Source organism: Talpa europaea (genome assembly GCF_964194135.1).
Source record: "Talpa europaea genome assembly, chromosome: 8".
NCBI lineage: Eukaryota > Metazoa > Chordata > Mammalia > Eulipotyphla > Talpidae > Talpa > Talpa europaea.
The window spans coordinates 24,467,262-24,486,556 of record NC_140075.1 but is presented as its reverse complement, the minus strand read 5'-3'; the positions used below and the strand labels follow the sequence as shown (position 1 = coordinate 24,486,556).

The 19,295-nt window shown below is 41.5% G+C and overlaps 1 protein-coding gene across 3 annotated transcripts in view; it reads right to left on the bottom strand.

Moving 5' to 3' along the window:
- Window positions 1–19,295, bottom strand: part of SLC12A6 (solute carrier family 12 member 6) — a gene marked incomplete at its 3' end in the record, with an annotated part of 94,337 nt that overhangs the window by 73,680 nt on the left and 1,362 nt on the right. The window lies entirely within an intron of this gene.

Here is a 19,295-nt window from a genome sequence, read left to right as displayed (position 1 = left end):
GATGTGTCAGTGTAGGTCATTAAGTGTAACAAATTTACCCACTCTAGACGGGATTTTGATAGTGGATATTACAGTGTTGGAGTTATGTATATATATATCATCAATAGCAGCAGGGATTATATAGGAAATCTCGGTACCTTCCTCTCAATTCTGTTATGAACCTAAAAATTCTCTTTAAAAAAGGTCATTTAAAAATGAGAAAAATGGGGCCTCCCCGGTGGCGCAGCGGTTGAGCGCTGGGTTGCGAAGCTGCCAGCAGCCTCTGCGGCGCCGGTTCGATCCCTGGCTGCTCTCCGGCCACCGGAGGAGGGTCCCACATGGCGCGCAGACCTCTCCTGCCGCCCGCTGCTCCCCTCAGCAGTGTACTTCGGTCCTTCTGCCTGCTCTGCTCCCTGCTCTGGCTCTGGTGAATTCTCACACCCTCCCGCGCTTCTGACTGTACCCAGTGCATGTATAAACAAAACAAACAAACAAACAAACAAATAAATAAATAAAACATGCCTCTATATAAAAAAAAATAAATAAAAAATAAATAAATAAAAATGAGAAAAATGGGCAAAAGATTTGAGCACATCATTCACAAAGGAAATTATACAAAAGGCCAATGCACTTGACAAAGCGCTCAAAACCACTGGCCATCAGGGAAAAGCAAATTGAAAACTGTAGGAATACGAATATAAGAATATTCTTATAATAAGAATAATAAGAATAAGAATAAAAAGAATATAAAATGGTACAAACACTGGAAAAAGTTCTGGCAGTTTTAAAAATAACTTTACACATCACCTACTCTATGATGAAACAATTTCTCTCCTGGGTATTTACCCAAGGGAAACAGATTCGTAAATCCACAAAAAAAAGTTGGAGTAGCTATGTTTATATTGGCTTTATTCATTACAGCCCAACTAGGAAACAACCCAGGTCTCCATCAATAGGATAAATAACCTATAGTATATTTACACGCTATACAATTACCCAACAATAAACAGGAAAGAACAACTTAATACAGTCAATAACAAAGAGGAATCTTAAAAAACATTATGCATTATAAGTAATACATCAATTATATGCATAATGAGGTGTTCAGGGATAAAGTATACTGATGTTTGCAATCTACTTTAAAATGCTTCAAAAATAGAAGGATCAGGGCCTCCCCGGTGGCGCAGCGGTTGAGCGCTGGGTTGCAAAGCTGCCTGCAGCCTCTGCGGCGCCGGTTCGATCCCAGGCTGCTCCCCGGCCACCGGAGGAGAGTCCCGCATGGCAGGCTGACCTCTCCTGCCTCCCGCTGCTCCCCTCAGCAGTGTACTTCCGTCCTTCTGCCTGCTCTGCTCCCTGCTCTGGCTCTGGTGAATTCTCTCACCCTCCCGCGCTTCTGACTGTACCCAGTACATGTATAAACAAAACAAACAAACAAACAAACAAATAAAACATGTCTCTTAAAAAAAAAAAAAGAAGGATCAAAGGAAGTGATAATTATGTGATAAAACAGCAAAAATTTTCATTGTAGCATCTGGAAGATAATTCTTCAATTTTTCTGTATGTTTGAAATTTTTCATAGTAAAATATTGGAAAAAATTACAATGAACTGGGCCTCCCTGTGGCGCAAGGGGTTAAGCACAGCACTGTGAAGCTATCTTCAGCCTCTATAGCACAAGTTCCAGCCCAGGCCGCCAGGGAGCTGATCCACATGGTGTAGCAGACATCTCCTGTCTTGACCACTGTTTCCCTCAGCAGAGTATTTCGGTAGATTTGCTTGGTCTGCTGTCCCTGTCTCTGGTGAATCCTCTCAACACCACCCTTCTGCACCTCTTGCCTGCACCCCAGCTCTTGGATGCATAAATAAAATCCTTTTTAAAAATTACAATGAGCTAAAATCTAAAAATCTTTGGATTTTAAAATAAAGCAAATCATTTACAGGTCAAATTGCATTTCACCTAAAATTTGGGGAGTTGCACAAATGCTTTTTCTGTAATTTTAGAGTACTGGGCCTCCCAGGTGGCACATAGGCTAAAGATAGCACTATCAAGCTATAGCCAGCCACTGCAGCACGAGTTGGATTCCTGGCAGGCCATGGAGCTACTCACATGGCACAGCAGAACTCTCCAGTTTTACCCACTGCTCCCCTCAGCACTGTATTTGAGTAGATTCGCCTGTTTTGCTTCCCACTCTGACTCTGGTGAATCTTCTCACCCCTCCACCCCGCACCACTGGCTTATACCCCAGTCCTGTATGCAGACATAAATTAATCTTTAAAAAAAATAATTTGAGAGTATTGAAAGTTGTTTGAAATGAGTCATCAGACAGGTTTGAAATATTCACATTATAACAGAAAAGAACTATGATATTTTTAAGTAGAAAGGTATAGTCAGGTAAGCGGAAAAGGGGTAGTTAAAATGGCATTACTCCCACAATGTTTTATATACTAGACCAAATATATCATATTTATAATCTACTTTACTTCAGTAAAACACTATGATGACTGTATCAGGTTTATTACAAACAACAGTGTGCCCATTCTGATAATATTTTGAAAGTACAATTTACCATGCTACATTACTCACTTTAAGTCACAGCTAACAATAAGCAGTGTTTTGCCTTATCCCGCCCATTTAAAAAAAAAAAAAGTTCAATTTAGTAAAAAGATTAAAACAATTAAGGGAAAGTCAGTGGGAAATTATTTTCAACAGTAAGGGTTCAATGTTCAATTGTAATAGATTGTTATACCGTATCACAAAAAATCACTCCATTTTATAGGAAATCATGTATTTCCATAGTTTCAGAAACTAAAGACTGTGTACAACTGAAAGCCATACAAACCAAAACCACCATATCTTATTTTTGAAATAAATGATTCCTTAAAAAGAATCCAGTAAAGTAAATCAAGCTTAAAATGGATCCATGACGCTGGCCTCCCTGGTGGTGCAAGGGGTTAAGACGCAACCTATGAAGCTCACCACAGCCACTACAGCACAAGTTCGATCCCCGGTCAGGGAGGTAACCCACATGGTGCAGCAGACCTCTCCTGACTTGCCCGCTGCTCCCCTCAGCAGTGTATTTCAGTCAGTCTGCCTGTTCTGTTCCCTGCTCTGTCTCTGGTGAATCCTCTCTCTCTCTCTCTCACCCACACACACACCGCACCTCTGGCTTGTACCCCAGTTCTTGTATGCATAAATAAATAAAACTTAAAAAAAAAATCCATGATGATGATGCAGGAAAACTTCAATGAGCAGTAAGCAAAATCCCTGGGATTAAAAAGCCACATTGATTTTGAGTACACGAGATCTACCAAGTGTCCTTTTGTTCATCTTAAGAGCATCATGTAAACATGACTTATGGTTTTAGTAACATATTCAGTAGCACTCTTTTTTTTTTAAGATTTATTTATTCATGCATACAAGAACCAGGGTACAGGTCAGGTGTGCGGGAGGGTGAGAGGACTCACCAGAGACAGAGTGGCGAGCAGAACAGGCAAACTGACTAAAATACACTGCTGAGGGGAGCAGCGGGCACGACAGGAGAGGTCTGCCACGCCATGTGGGTATCTCCCTGGCCAGCCTGGATAGAACCGCGTCGGAGAGGCTGCGGACAGCTTCACTGCGCTGCGCTCAACCAACTGCGCCACCAGGGGGCCCAGCGCTCTTTTTTAAAATAAGAACTGAAACTAATGCTGATCAAAAGGACCTATTAAAGAACAGCATGTTATTTAAAAAGCTGGAAAGATGGGCCTCCCTGGTGGCGCAAGGGGTTAACTCTCAGTACTATGCAGCTATCAGCAGCCACTGCAGCACAAGTTCTATCCCTGGCTAGGGAGGTAACCCACATGGCACAGCAGACTTCTCCTGTCTCGCCCACTATTCCCCTCAGCAGTGTATTTCAGTAGATCTGCCTGTTCTGCTCCCCACTCTGTCTCCTGTGAATCCTCTCACCCTCTGCACCTCTGGCCTACACCCCAGCTCTTGTACGCATAAATAAATAAATCTTTCTTAAAAAGCTGGAAAGGTACAAAATATAAGAGAATAGATTGCAATAGCACATACAATGTAGACAATCCCTTTTACCCCTCTACACCTTCTCACAAAATTCTCTTAATCTTAACACACACAAGGTTTTACACAAGTACCTAAGAGATTCACGCACATACATAGAAGTTCAGGGGCATGCTGAGCAAAGAACAGAGACTCAGGTCTCCTAAACTTGAAGATACAATTCAGCATGCTTTCCCCACTACTGAAGTCTAGCCATACACATATGGAAAGCTTTAATATTGTAACCATAAATAGTACTGTGCTTACATTATTTGCTTTGTTACAAATGGTGTTTTAACAGAAAGAGTAAATAAAGTGAAATTTTGTTATTTCAAGATATTTACTGAGCACATTCCTATTGAGTGATTAACAAGCCAGCAACTAAATTTAAGTAGAAAATTAACTATATTATACTTTAATTTTCTCTATCAAGGTAAAGAACTTTGAGTGACAAAGGTATATTGTTTCGTTCTCAGCTGTAAACCCTTCACAGTTTTTATTCTTTAAGTCTTTACAACAATCTATCTGTAATAATTCATTCTGTTGGGCCTCCCCGGTGGCGCAGCGGTTGAGCGCTGGGTTGCGAAGCTGCCCGCAGCCTCTGCAGCGCCGGTTCAATCCCCGGCTGCTCCCTGGCCACCGAGGAGGGTCCCACATGGCGCGCAGACCTCTTCTGCCGCCCGCTGCTCCCCTCAGCAGTGTACTTCAGTCCTTCTGCCTGATCTGCTCCCCACTCTGGCTCTGGTGAATTCTCTCACCCTCCCGCACTTCTGACTGTACCCAGTGCTTGTATAAATAAATAAATAAATCTTTAAAAAAAAAATTCATTCTGTTAAGAGAGATGTTGACAGGGAAAGCCTAATTAAAGAATTTCTTTAAAAATACTGAATTATCAAATTGCTATGCAAGTTTCTAGAAATTCTCAAATTTCTGAACTTACCTCCTCACAACAAGCAGTAAACAGCTCAGAGACCAGCTCAGTCTGCATACCAAACTGAAAAGCTCTATTACAGACAGTTGTAAATATTTTACTAGAGGAGGATGAGCATTTCACTTACTTAACTTTAGAACTCTATCCATACTCTGAAAAATATACTGACTTTCATTTTAAAATCAGAGATGTGTATCTATGTTCCTTATTTTCCACAAATTCTTTTCTCCCTCTGATAATGGGACAGTAAACAACAGGTCCTCAACATCGCTTTGTTCTTTGTGGTTCTAAGTGATGAGAACAAAACAATCGTCACAGAGGTTGTACAAAACCACATTATTTTTGAGTACCTGCTTTTGTTATACCTCATTGCAGTTTCTGAGAACTTATTGACAACTCTAAGTGAGGACTTAAGGTAGTCTGAAATATCAAAATGATCACAAATTCTAAATTTTACCTTCTATACAGTCAATTATAAGCTTTACATGAATTAATCATCATTTTGGTAAAGAACAACTATCATGGAAAGGGAGAACTTAAAACTTGTAAATCTCAAAATTACATAAAATTGTCAACGAAATAGATTTTTATAAAATGGCATTGGTAATGAATATATATTTTAGAGGCTAACAACTGAAAGATAATATGTAAAAGACATCATTTTTGATTAATTCATAATATTGTAAAGCCAGGAATTCTCTAAACTAAAATGTCATGCTGTATTTAGGCCAAAGGAGTTCTACATTTTATTCGATATGTATCTGTTTGGTATGCACCAGGAAATAGGAGTTCAATAGAAAACAAGACACTATTCCTTCCTTCAGGAGCTATAGCCTTGTTGTCCAATTAACTATGGAATAAACAGTAATACAAAACCAGAACTGTGTAAATACAACAGAGTATTACCCAGGACTGTAATTCAATTGTGTGTGTGTCCGTGCGCATGCGCACAAAGGAGCACACGCAACGAACCTCACAAGTACAGCACGCTAACACCATGCCCAGTTACTTCCTCAGGGACTTACGGTTGTGAACCCTCACTATAGTAAAGAATGCAGTAAGGCAGCTGATAGTTAGCTAATGTGTTAGCTACGTCAGTCATTTTTGCTGCTGACCCAAATACTAAAGGCAGTATTACGAAAAGACTGAGTACTTAGAGAGCTCATATTGCAATATTACCTTTTCCTAACAATGCAACTCTCTAGATAAGTCTGCCCATCTCTTTCATTAGTCTAATGTCATTGTAGCTGAGGTGTGATCAGACCCAAGACTCACCAAGCAGAGATCAACCACTGGCAGCTATGTACAAGGACTACTCTGTAACTCTCTGAAGTTTATTGTTGATGTATGATGTATTTCTAATATGAAATACTGCTAGATAGGCTTCTAGTCAACACTGTAGTATATAGAAAATGAAACTGACTGGGCCTTTCTGGTGGCACAGGGTTTAAAGCCTCAGCGCTATCAAGCTATAGCCAGCCACTGAGGCATGAGTTCGATCCCTGGCCAGGGAGCTACCCACGTAGCACAGCAGTCCTCTCTAGTCTCACCCGCTGCTCCCCTCAGCAGTGTATTTCAGTAGATCTGCCTGTTCTGCTCCCCACTCTGTCTCTGGTGAATCCTCTCACCCCCTGCACCTCTGGCCCATACCCCAGTTCTTGTATGCATAAATAAATAAAAATATATTTTCTAAAAAAGAAAACTGACGTTAAGCAACACTGTCAAAACTTTGGACATGGGCCTCCCCGGTGGCGCAGCGGTTGAGCGCTGGGTTGCAAAGCTGCCCGCGGCTTCTGCAGCGCCGGTTCGATCCCCGGCTTCTCCCCAGCCACCGGAGGAGGGTCCCGCATGGCGCGCAGACCTCTCCTGCCGCCCGCTGCTCCCCTCAGCAGTGTACTTTGGTCCCTCTTGCCTGCTCTGCTCCCCGCTCTGGCTCTGGTGAATTCTCTCACCCTCCCACGCTTCTGACTGTACCCAGTGCTTGTATAAACAAAACAAACAAACAAACAAACAAATAAATAAATAAATAAATAAAAACATGCCTCTATTAAAAAAAAAAAAAAGAACAAACTTTGGACATGTTTCTAAAATGTAAATGACAATGAAAAAAATTCAAAACAGGGGCCTCCCTGGTGGTGCAGCAGGTTGAGCGCAGTGCTGTGAAGCTGTCCGCAGCCTCCACAGCGCTGGTTCAATTCCTGGCTGGCCAGGGAGAATCCCAAATGGCGAGGCAGACCTCTCCTGTCTTGCCCACTGCTCCCCTCAGCAGTGTATTTTGGTCCGTCTGCCTGATCTGCTCCCTGCTCTGTCTCTGGTGAGACAGAGACTCCAGAGACTCACCCTCCCGCGACTCACCCTCTGGACTGCACCCCAGCTCTTGTACAAATGAAAAATAAATCTTTAAAAAAGATTCAAAACAAAATTTCCATGTTAATTTTTCACCTCAGAGAACAAGTGCTTTTATGAGATATTGTTTTCTTCCTCCTCTGCAACAAAATTTCACCTTAAAATAGATCTACTTAGACTTGGGTCAAAATACGAATAGTCATTAACTCTGCGACAGATGGACTAAGGTAATAAAATTAGTCACTTCATGTAATTCAGCATTAAAAACACCGCCTTGCACATTTGCAGATCATGTGTGTAAAAGACAGTGAGACACACACCCTCAAGCCAGATCCCTCTGAGGAACGTACTACCTTAAACTGTCCAGGCAGCATCTCATTTTACTACTTTTTTTTAACTACTTAACTTTTGTGCCCCCAATGCCAGGCGATACAATTACAAAAATGTGCCTAGAACATAAAAATTGTATTTCTCTTATGCATCTTCTACCCTATACCTTAAACTTAATGTTTCGACAACTACTCTCTACATAACAGAGAGAGCATGACAACAATACTGGTATTAGAATCATACACACTTGGATTCAAATCACAGTTCTTCAATTGCTTGTATGACCCAGGCAGGCTACTTAACCTTATCTGCTTTAGTTTTCTCACAGATGAGGAAAAAATCCCACCTTAGTTTATAAGAAAATTACTTTTTCTACAATGAAAAGCTGATGATTTTTCAGTAAAGAATTAACCTTATTTAGTAGGAAAGAATGTTTTCTATGTTCCATTAATTTTTAACATTTTATTTGAAAATTAGCATACTGCTAAGCTGGAAAAAATACCCAACAGAGCATAATCTTTTATAAGCATCTTATGATGTAAATTTGCCAGCTGTGAAAATAAGTATTATTTCTGGCTATAAAGAAAAACTTCAGCCCCCTCCTTACTCCTTCCTCCAACCCACACCAGATGCCCCAAAGCTGGTTGCACAGCATCTACGGAACAAGAACTGTCAGCCCCCATAGCGATGTTTGAGCTGGTGCCAACACACTCAGGAAGTTGGCCAGGTATTTCATCCAGGGCAAGGCCCTGTGGCAGGAGAAGTTGAGGGCTGGCTCCTGTACCTCAGGGACCCTAATCTTTGAGGTTTTAAGTCTTTGGGAGAGGCCTCTGGAGATGAGTTGGCGGCCAAATTCCTCCAGGACCAGAATGTATCACTGTGTCCTCCGGCCCTCAGACCTCCAAGATGAATGACTCCCTGGTAGAGTCACAGGAAACCGAAGAAACTTCTGCCAAGCACCCCAGAGTCCCCGGTGCAGCAGACTTGCCTTTTCTGAGAATTGGGCCTAAGAGAGATGCTTTCAATGTAACTCAGGATTATAAAGAGAGTGACTAGTCCCAAGAATTCATCTCTAAATGTGTCCATGTTAGAAGCTGCCTCAATATAGGGGTGGTAGTGTTCTAGTTTCTACAGAATTGTAGGAAAATGAGCTGTGCTGTCTCTGAATCCCTTGGCAATTCAAGGTATTTCTCTCTGTTCATTTTGCCCCTTCTTCATGCTGCTTTTTGAGTAGGACCCAAAGATAAAGGGTAATTGCTATCATCAGTTGCCATTTCTGTTAGGGTGCACTACTCTGTAATGTCTATCCTTACCCCCAACTTTTACTGGGAATTGATAATAGCACAGCTTCCTTAGACAGCTGTGTGGGGGAAGTTCTTCTACTGTGCACCTCTACGTTGACTGTAGATAGACTGGGATGCGTTAGGAATTAGCCTGCTTGATTTAAATGTTGATTTGGCACAGCATAGCTGAGTTTTAATAGGGGTCCCATAGTTCTGTCATTGGACCTCTCCTGGTGGTCAATCAACTCTATGAACATGATGTTGCATATTGTAGTGATGCTGCCATCACCTAGGGGTTCTAGGTGCTGGCAAGTCAATTGCTCAGAGTGTGTTTGGAGTAGGAGGAAGGCCTATTTGTGCAACGAGCTTAAGGGAACTAGACGAGCTCAGACAAAAGGACTTAGTTCTGGGCTTTTGGTGAGAGGACAGAGTAAGTGGAACAAGGGATATGATGAGTAGAGCAATCCCTCCTCCTTTTAGAAAGACCTGCAAGTAGGAATTGAGCTAACTCTTCCAGAAAGTTGGTTCAGGAATTGCTAGCTTGCCAAATTCCTAACAAAGAGGGGAGTTTAGTGTTAGTTACCACAGGCCTTTGCTATACTTCTTAAAATGTTTCTAAGGGAAATTGTTAAAAAATCTCCTAGCCCCATAAATCTGCACAAGGTGGAGATTGGAGGAAGATGAGGAAGCATCTTGTATTCTTCTCATCTGTCCCCTGTGTGGGGAGAAATGACTATCTAACCCCCAGAAATGACTACTGAGCCTCTTGTCTTGTCTTTAGTAGTTAATGATCAGAGTGATTTTTTTTATTTAAACTACCATGGTCAGGCCTCCCTGGTGGCTCAAGGGGTTAAGCGCAGCACTGTGAAGTTGTCCACAGCCTCTGCAGTGCAAGTTCAATCCCCTGGGAGCTACCCACATGGTGCAGCAGACCTCCCCTGTCTCCCCGCTGCTCCCCTCAGCAGTGTATTTCAGTCAGTCTGCCTGTTCTGTTCCCCACTCTGTCTCTGGTGAATCCTCTCACCCCTGCACCTCTGGCCTGTACCCCAGTTCTTGTATGCATAAATAAATAAATCTTTAAAAAATAAACTACCATAGTCCCAAGGTTCCATGTTGAAATTTATTTTTCTTTGTATGAATATATGTAAATTTTTTTAAAAAGATTTATTTATTTATGCATACAAGAAGTGGGATACAGGCCAGAGGTGTGGGGGGGTGAGAGGATTCACCAGAGATAGAGTAGGGAGCAGAACAGAACACTGCTGAGGGAAGCAGTGGGGGAATCAGGAGAGGTCTGTTGCACCATGTGGGTAACTCGCTGGCTGGGGATCGAACTAGTGCTGCAGTGGCTGAGGACAGCTTCATAGGTTGCGTCTTAACCCCTTGCGCCACCAGGGAGGCCCTATATGTAAATGGTTTTAAAATGAAACTAAAATATTTGTATGAAGAAAAAAGTTTAAATGTAGCAAATGCAAATGCTCTCAAAATAGCATAATGATAGTTGGATTCCATTTCTCATAGCTCTTCAAAGTGAAATGTCCATGTAGGGCTTCCCTGGTGGTACAGGGGGTAAAGTCTCAGTGCTATCAAGCTATTGCCAACCACTGGGCATGAGTCGGATCCCTGGAGGCATGAGTTCTATCCCTGGCCAGGGAGCTAACCCACATAGCACAGCAAACCTCTCCTGTCTCACCCCACTGCTCCCCTCAGCAGTGTATTTCAGTGGATCTGCCTGTTCTGCTCCCCACTCTGTCTCTGGTGAGTCCTCTCACCCTGCTCACCTCTGGCCTACACCCCAGTTCTTGTCTACATAAATAAAGTAAAAATAAATCTAAAAAAAGGAAAATGCCCATGTATATGAAGTGTGTTTTTTTTTTAACTTATTGATGTTTTCTTTTTTTAAACTAGCAATATGAAAAATGTATAGCTTCACCCCGAAGTAGAAACAAATTTGTCTGGTAAATAAAAGGAAATTTTGGAACCTGAGTTTGGCAACAATTAAAGCTATGTTTCAAATGGCTATGACTGTGAAGAGATGAACTGAATATCTTGCATGGATTTCTAAAGGCCATTAGAACGCTAATAAAGTTTAGGGGGCCTCCCTGGTGGTGTTAAGCACAGCACTGTGAAGCTATTGGCAGCCCTGGGCGGCTATGGAGCTACCCACATGGTGCAGGAGACCTCTCCTGACACGCCCAGCTGCTCCCCTCTGAAGTGTATTTCAGTCAGTCCACCTGTTCTGCTCCCCACTCTGTCTCTGGTGAATCCTCTCACCCCCCACACCTCTGGCCTGTACCCAGCTCTCATGCATAAATAAACCTTTAAAAAAAAAAAGAAAAAATCTAATAAATTTTAACAACCTAACAGTAAAAATGCAAAGCAGAACCTATCACTGACTTATTTTACAAAGAAGGAAACTGAAACCCAGTTCTGGGCTAAGATAACAGGAAATTTCAAAATGAAAAACAAAACTAAAGTTAAGGTTAAGAGCTTTTGTTTTCTATTTTCTTGCCTTTCATCTATAAAAAATTCTATGTTAAAAGTAAAAAGCCCTTAATCTGTACAGTTAAGACATCCAAAGGTCACATTAAAATTTCAGGTTGCATTGCCTCTCAGGTTGATTTACATTATTGACTGAATTCTGAAATACTTTTTTAAAGATTTATTTATTTATGCATAGAAGAACTGGGGTGTAGGCCAGAGGTAGGGATGAGGGGAGTGAGAGGATTCACCAGAGACAGAGTAGGGAGCAGAACAGGCAGATCCACTGAAATATTTTGCTGAGGGGAGCAGCGGGCCAGAAAGAAGAGGTCTGCTGTGCCATGTGGGTTAGCTTCCTTAGCTTCAGTACATAGAAGTGACAGCACTGAGACTTAACCCCTAGGCCACCAGGACGGCCCCCCTCAAATTTTCTTTTTTTCTTTTTTCTTTCTCTCTCTCTTTTTTTTTTTTTAAAGATTTGTTTATTTATTTATACAAGCACTGGGTACAGTCAGAAGCGCAGGAGGGTGAGAGAATTCACCAGAGCCAGAGCGGGGAGCAGAGCAGGCAGCAGGACCGAAGTACACTGCTGAGGGGAGCCGCGGGCGGCAGGAGAGGTCTGCGCGCCATGTGGGACCCGCTTCTGGTGGCCGGGGAGCAGCCGGGGATCGAACCAGACGCTGCAGGCAGCTTTGCAACCCAGCGCTCAACCACTGTGCCACCGGGGAGGCCCACTCTCTCTCTCTTTTTAAGTTTATCTTTTTTATTATAATTACTATTTATTTATGCATACAAGAACCGGGGTATAGGCCAGAAGCGCAGGAGAGTGAGAGGATTCACCAGAGACAGAACAGGGAACAGAACAGGCAGACGGACCGAAAACACTGCTGAGCAGAGCAGCGGGCGAGACAGGAGAGGTGTGCTGTGCCATGTGGGTATCTCGCTGGCTGGCCAGGATCAAACCTGTGCTGCAGAGGCTGCAGACAGCTTTACAGCGCTGCTCTCAACTCCCTGTGCCACCAGGGAATTTTCTTAACTGTAAATTCTGTCAATGATTTAACAGTAGCTTAAAATTCTAATGCACCTGATAGAAATGTTAAAAACATGACCAATATACATATTAGAACTGAGCAAGTATGGTAATAATATGTCCTATTAATCAACTATTGAACTTTTGCAGTTAAAACAAAATTGTGTGTGTGTGTGTATATGAGAATGTTGTATATTTTGCACTGTTGTGCCTATATCTTCAAATATAATTGCTAGAATTCTACAAAATACACCAAAGTACTAATCACAGGATTTAATAGGGAATAATTTCTTGTTTTTCCATTTTCTTATGAAATCTCACTAAGAATTATGCATTGTCTTACATTTCATTACTTAAAAAGCTTTCCTAACTTCTGCAATATAGCTCTTCAAACTTCCTTGCCTACACTAAGAAACACATCACCAAGAACTGAAACACTTTCAATTTGTGTTTATTCTGAGTCAATAAGCCCACCAAGCACAGCTCTGCAAACTGTCAGGCGAAAGGGGAAGGGGAAGCTGCGGGACTGTGCTCTAACCTGCCCTTCTCTGTTGATGCTGGAAGGGGCACCTTTTCAGAATCTGCACAAAGATCTTGCTAGTCCAGACATGTTTATCAGGCATAACACTGTCCTCAGAGCACTGGGACATTCCCATCTTCTGTCATCCTTAAATAGCAAAACGTAACATTTTATAAGGCTCTCCTTGATGAGCCCCTGTTTTCTTACACATTCGTTCACATCAGGATCCAAAGTGCACACACTGCACTTCAGTACTCTGCTCTTTATCTGTAACAGTTTTCCCTCCATTCCCATTGGCCCTCCATTCTGCATCATTCATTTGTGTGGAATCTAGTTATTCCCTACATTTCCCATATTCAGAATTGGGCTGATTTTTCCTGTAGTGCACAGTAAGATATTATAAAATTTAACCACTAGCAATGCAATATGGAGAAGAATAGGAAACAGTTGTGGCATATAACCAAAATGTTTTAAGTAAGTGATAATGAAAAGCTCCTTTAAAACAAAAAACCTATCTGAGGATGTTACCAAGCAAAGAAGGTACCAAATTAATGCTTTGTTTCTCTAAATAAAACTACCCATCTTACTCCCTTATACATTACAGCTCAACCACAGAGTGCCAAAGTAAACTGAGCAGCACTCAGTAAACATATAAAAGGTATATTTAAAAGGCGGGTAATACCCCACTGTTACTCTGGTGAATACTCTCTCACACACACCCCCACCATATCCCTCTACCTCTGGCCTACACCTCCGTTCTTCTACACAAAAATTTGAAAAATATGAAGAGCTACTTATAACAGATTATGGAATTAATTGGTAGATGAGCCCAGTAGGCTAACTCATTCATGTGTGATGTAATAGTTCCAAATGCAGATAAATATTCTTTAAGATCTACTGACATTTAATTAAACACTTGCCCAGGTGCCTTATCTACTTGGTGAACTACTGCTTAGTCTCCAAAGCTGAGCTCAGGTGGGAAAGTTTTTTCCCATGCATGTAACTCTTCTTTTTTGAACTGCGGTCCTCAATGGTGACTCTGTATTACCTGAAGAGCTTCTAAAACCTGTCAATGAATTAAATCAGAATCCTTGGGGATGGGGGAGACGTCTTTTAAAAAAAGTTCTCTGAGGGGCCTCCTGGTGGCGCAGCCGGTTGAGCACAGCGCTGTGAAACTGTCCGCAGCCTCTGCAGTGTGGGTTCGATCCTGGCCGGTGGGGAGCTACCCACATGGCGCAGCAGACCTCTCTTGTCTCACCCGCTGCTCCCCTCAGCAGTGTATTTTGTCAATCTGCCTGTTCTGTTCCCCACTCCATCTCTGGTGAATCCTCTCACCCTCCTGCACATCTGGCTTGTACCTGGGTTCTTGTATAAATAAATCAGTATTCAAAAACAAAGTTCTCTGGAGCGTTCCAATACGGAGTCAAAGCACCACTGCTCTAGTACATACATTCTACTTGCATTTATCATTTGCAGCTTTAAAATTTGTGTTTATGTTTGCCTTAGTCAAGAATGTCTTTTTAGTCAAGAATGTCTTCTGACTCCATATATATTCAAATACAAGTTATGTGGGGCATCAGTAGGTACCAAAGATACAGTGATAAATAACTGTGTCCTTGCCTTCAAGAACCTTACAGACTGGGTGAAAATGAAAATACGCAAATAAAAACAACAAAATTAAATAAAATTTGGTACTACAGTAATAGCTTGAACTGACCTATTCTGAGTGTGGGGTTGACTGAAAAAGTTTCAGAGAGGTGAAGGGACTAATTTAAGTTCTTTCTTGCATCTCCACCACCTATCACCCCTGAATAAAAACTTGGTAACACCCAGCCTCAAAGTTGGTATAACTACAGCTTCTCTGAGTCAACTGGCATTTACTTCTTCACGTTAGACACCCACTCCCAAGGCCACACACTAGATCATGTTAACACTGGAACTGCCCCAACCTCTGAAACCATGAACTTGAACATTCAACTGTCTGACTCTAACCTTTAATCCTTCTATATGTTTCACTGTTACTTTACCTCATTAAGTCTTCCAACTGCTTAGTGGCTCCTTTTTACTTTCACCTATTTTTCTTTACTGTATTTTTCTAATATGTAATTCTAAAATTTGCTATATTTTTCTAATTTTTTCATTATTATATATTTCTATTGTTGCATTTATCACAGAGCATTAGAGCTTATGTGAAAATGTGTTTTCTTTCTGTATTAGGTCATAACTTTCCTTAGAACAGATACTGGGTTCTTTTTCTCAGCCTGTATCCTTAACACCCAAAACAGGGCCTAACCCATAATAAACATTTAGTAAGTGTTGGTGAAGGAATGGATAACATATTCTTGTCATTTTCACCACTATCCCATGAATTTCCAAATGCAGAATCTATATTTTATCTGCATACTTCCCATAATTCCTATCTGGGTTCCCTACACATACCACAGCCTCACGGACTATCTGTTGCATTGTAAAAGATTGCATAAGATACATAAAAAGTAGTTTAGCAAAATAATTTTGTTATTATTAACAATCATTAAAGTTAACCAGGTAGTAATTAGGCAAATGCAAAACATGCTCAACTTGGAAGCAAAATACATAATAGAAAGCACTGCATAGAAGTGAAGAGGTATGCTTCAGTCTTAGTTTTGCCACTGTCATCTACAAAAAACCATCTCTGTCAATCTAAGTTTTCTCATTAATAAAAATGAGGTTTGACCAGAACTATATTCTAGATCACCTAAGATTTCTTAACATGCTTTACCCCTTAAAATTTTTTATTATAAAAATGATACACTCTATAAAAAATTGTACATGTCCTTCTCAATTATTCAGCTAAAGGAAAATTTCCACTCTCCATGCTGTTTGCGTAAGTCACTCCCTAGATGTTTCCACTATCAACAGTTTGTTCTGTATTTTTAAGTGCTTGATTTTATTTACCAACTGGGCAGTCCTGTGAACCTTGACAAAATGGAACCTAATGGAACCTTGACAAAATGAAAAGAGAACTATAAATATTTTGATTGCAGAGAGAGAACTGTGTACTCAGAGGGCCAACAGCAGAAAAAATTAAAGCACTGATAGAAGTATTTAAAACTTCATGTGTAACTACAGCCTCCAGCGCCTCACTCCCCTGGCCACTGGCTATGCAATGCAATGTGAACAAAAGGGACAAAAAAAAATTAAGGTGGGAAGTTTTCTACAGAAAGAAATGTGGGAGGTATGGGAGTTGTGGGGAAAGGAGAACAAATCATACTAATGTCACAACCACAGAAGGATGTAGAAAAGATTTTTAAAAAATCATATAGAGGCCTCCCTGGTGGCGCAAGGGATAAGACGCAATCGATGAAGCAATCCACAGCCACTGCAGCACGAGTTCGATCCCCGGCCAGCCAAGGGAGCAACCCACATGGCGCATCAGACCTCTCCTGACTAGCTAGCTGCTCCCCACAGCAGTGTATTTCAGTCAGTCTGCCTGTTCTGTTCCCCACTCTGTCTCTGGTGAATCCTCTCACCCCCCACACCTCTGGCCTGTACCCCAGCTCTTGTATGCATAAATAAATAAATCTTTTAAAAAAAAAGAATAAATTTTAAAAATTATATAATTACAAATGTGAAGAGCAAACACAATTCTGAAATATACTATGAGCTTATGAACAGTCAATTGCAGAAAAGTAATTTGTTTCCTACACTAAATTCAGCTCAGACACATATGTAATTTAACAGTATGTCCTTGATTGTCTTTCCAATAATATCCTTTGAAGATGTACATTTAAGTCTAACTAGGGTATCCACATATTATAAAAGTTAAAGGTGGGGCCTTCCTGGTGTGGCATGAGTTCGATTCCTGGTCACAAAGCTAACCCACATGGCGTAGACCTCTCCTGTCGCGCCCATTGCTCCCCTCAGCAGTGTATTTCAGTAGATCCGCCTGTTTTGCTCCCTACTCTGGAGAATCCTCTCACCCCCCACACTTATACCTCAGTTTTTGTATGCATAAATAAATAAAATAAATCTTTAAAAATAAATAAAAAAATAAAAGTCAAAGGTGAAATAAGTATGTTTCTAGCCAGTTTCTTCTAATAGTGGGAAAAATAATTCATAGGATACTAATCATGAAAATTTTAATTAAAAATTTTAATTTAAAAAATGTCCATAATAATCTTAAAAAAAAAAATTTCCAGGCCTCCCTGATGGCACAAGGGGTTAAGGCGCAACTTATGAAGCTATTGGCAGCCACTGTGGCACAAGTTCAATCCCCAGCCAGGGAACTACCCACATGGCACAGCAGACCTCTCCTGTCTCTCCTGCTGCTCCCCTCAGCAGTGTATTTCAGTGAATCTGCCTGTTCTGTTCCCCACTCTGTCTCTGGTAAATCCTCTCCACCCCTCCCCCAATACCTCTGGCTTGTACCCTAGTTCTTGTATGCATAAATAAATCTTAAAAAAAAAAAAAAGCAAGTAAGTATGGGGGGTGGGGTGGTTCTCGCTAAAAAAAATAAAAAAAATAAAAAAATTTCCATGATGAGAGAAGAAATAAGAAGAGAAAAACTGCCGGGCGTGGTGGCGCGCGCCTGTAGTCCCAGCTACTCGGGAGGCAGAGGCAGGAGGATCGCTTGAGTCCAGGAGTTCTGGGCTGCAGTGCGCTATGCCGATCGGGTGTCCGCACTAAGTTCGGCATCAATATGGTGACCTCCCGGGAGCGGGGGACCACCAGGTTGCCTAAGGAGGGGTGAACCGGCCCAGGTCGGAAACGGAGCAGGTCAAAACTCCCGTGCTGATCAGTAGTGGGATCGCGCCTGTGAATAGCCACTGCACTCCAGCCTGGGCAACATAGCGAGACCCTGACTCGAAAAAAAAAAAAAAAGAAAAAAAAAGAAAAAAAAGAAGAGAAAAACAGGTAACTGGGAAAGGAGGAAACTAGTTACACCAGACTAGGGGAAAAGATTTAATGACTGGACTGTTAATTTCCCTTTTATCTGGTACCAGAGAATATTTAAATATTAAGGAATGTGTTGGAAAGAGAGCCAAAATTTAACTCTGTACCACCTAAACAACAGAGATTTCACATAATCATGTCCCCAGTTTTACCCTATAATGTAAAACACCAGTCTAGACTGTAAAGAAAGCTTACGGACAAGATAAGCAGCACCATGGATAAGATCCTGTAACCGAAAGGCTAAAACATTACTAAATTAAGTCCATTTTTAAAAAAGAACAGAAAATACAATAACATATAGTCACACATCTAGCAACACTTAACTATAAATTACCTACTGACAATTACAGCATCAAACAATCAACACTGAATAGTCTTCACTTGATCTTAGCCAAAAGGCTGAGGAGCAATCTGAATAGTCTTAATCTGGTATTTTTACAGTCTAAATAAATAAAATAGACAAAAACTAAGTCTACAATTTAGAATTAATTTTGAGGAAGTGGAAATGATAAATTATTTTTCATCCCATAATGTAATTGGTACATAGTGTAAAGTTTGTCAAGAGGTTGAAAACAGTTAAGCTCAGGAACCAACATGTAATATCTTCAGAAAAGAAATGATTAGGGCCTCCCTGGCAGCACAGGGGTTAAAGTCTCAGAACTATAAAGCTATCACCAGCCACTTTGGCCTGAGTTGGATCCCCAGCCAGGGAGCTACCCACCTGGTGCAGCAGACCTCTCCTGTCTCTCCTGCTGCTCCCCTCAGCAGTGTATTTCAGTAGATCTGCCTTTTCTGCTCCCCTCTCTGTCTCTGGTGAATCCTCTCACCCCTTGCACCTCTGGCCTAGACCCCTGTTCTTGTATGCATAAATAAAAATAAACCTTTTTTTAAAAATGATTAGTCAAGGGCCTCCCCTGGTGGCGCAGCGGTTGAGCGCTGGGCTGCGAAGCTGCCCACAGCCTCTGCAGCGCCAGTTCGATCCCCGGCCACCAGAAAGGGTCCCACATGGCGCGCAGACCTCTCCTGCCGCCCGCTGTTCCCCTCAGCAGTGTATTTCGTCGGTCTGTCTGTTCTGTTCCCCGCTCTGGCTCTGGTGAATTCTCTCACCCTCCCACGCTTCTGACTACCCCGGTTCTAATATAAATAAATAAATAAATCTTAAAAAAAAAAAAAAAGATTAGTCAAGAATAAGTGAATTCTAGATCTACAGAGTTTACCAAATGTGCCTCATCTCAGAGACTAAGAAACACAAACAAAAAGGAGGAACTAAACATCTAGTTCCTGCACCCTTTAGGTTAGGGGAATGGTATTTCTTGTCATAAAATTTGGCAAGACAGTCTCGCTTTCACAAGTCAGTGGCTGAAGACACAGTTTTCAAATTTGTTCAGAATATCATCATGTGAGTCTTGAAGCT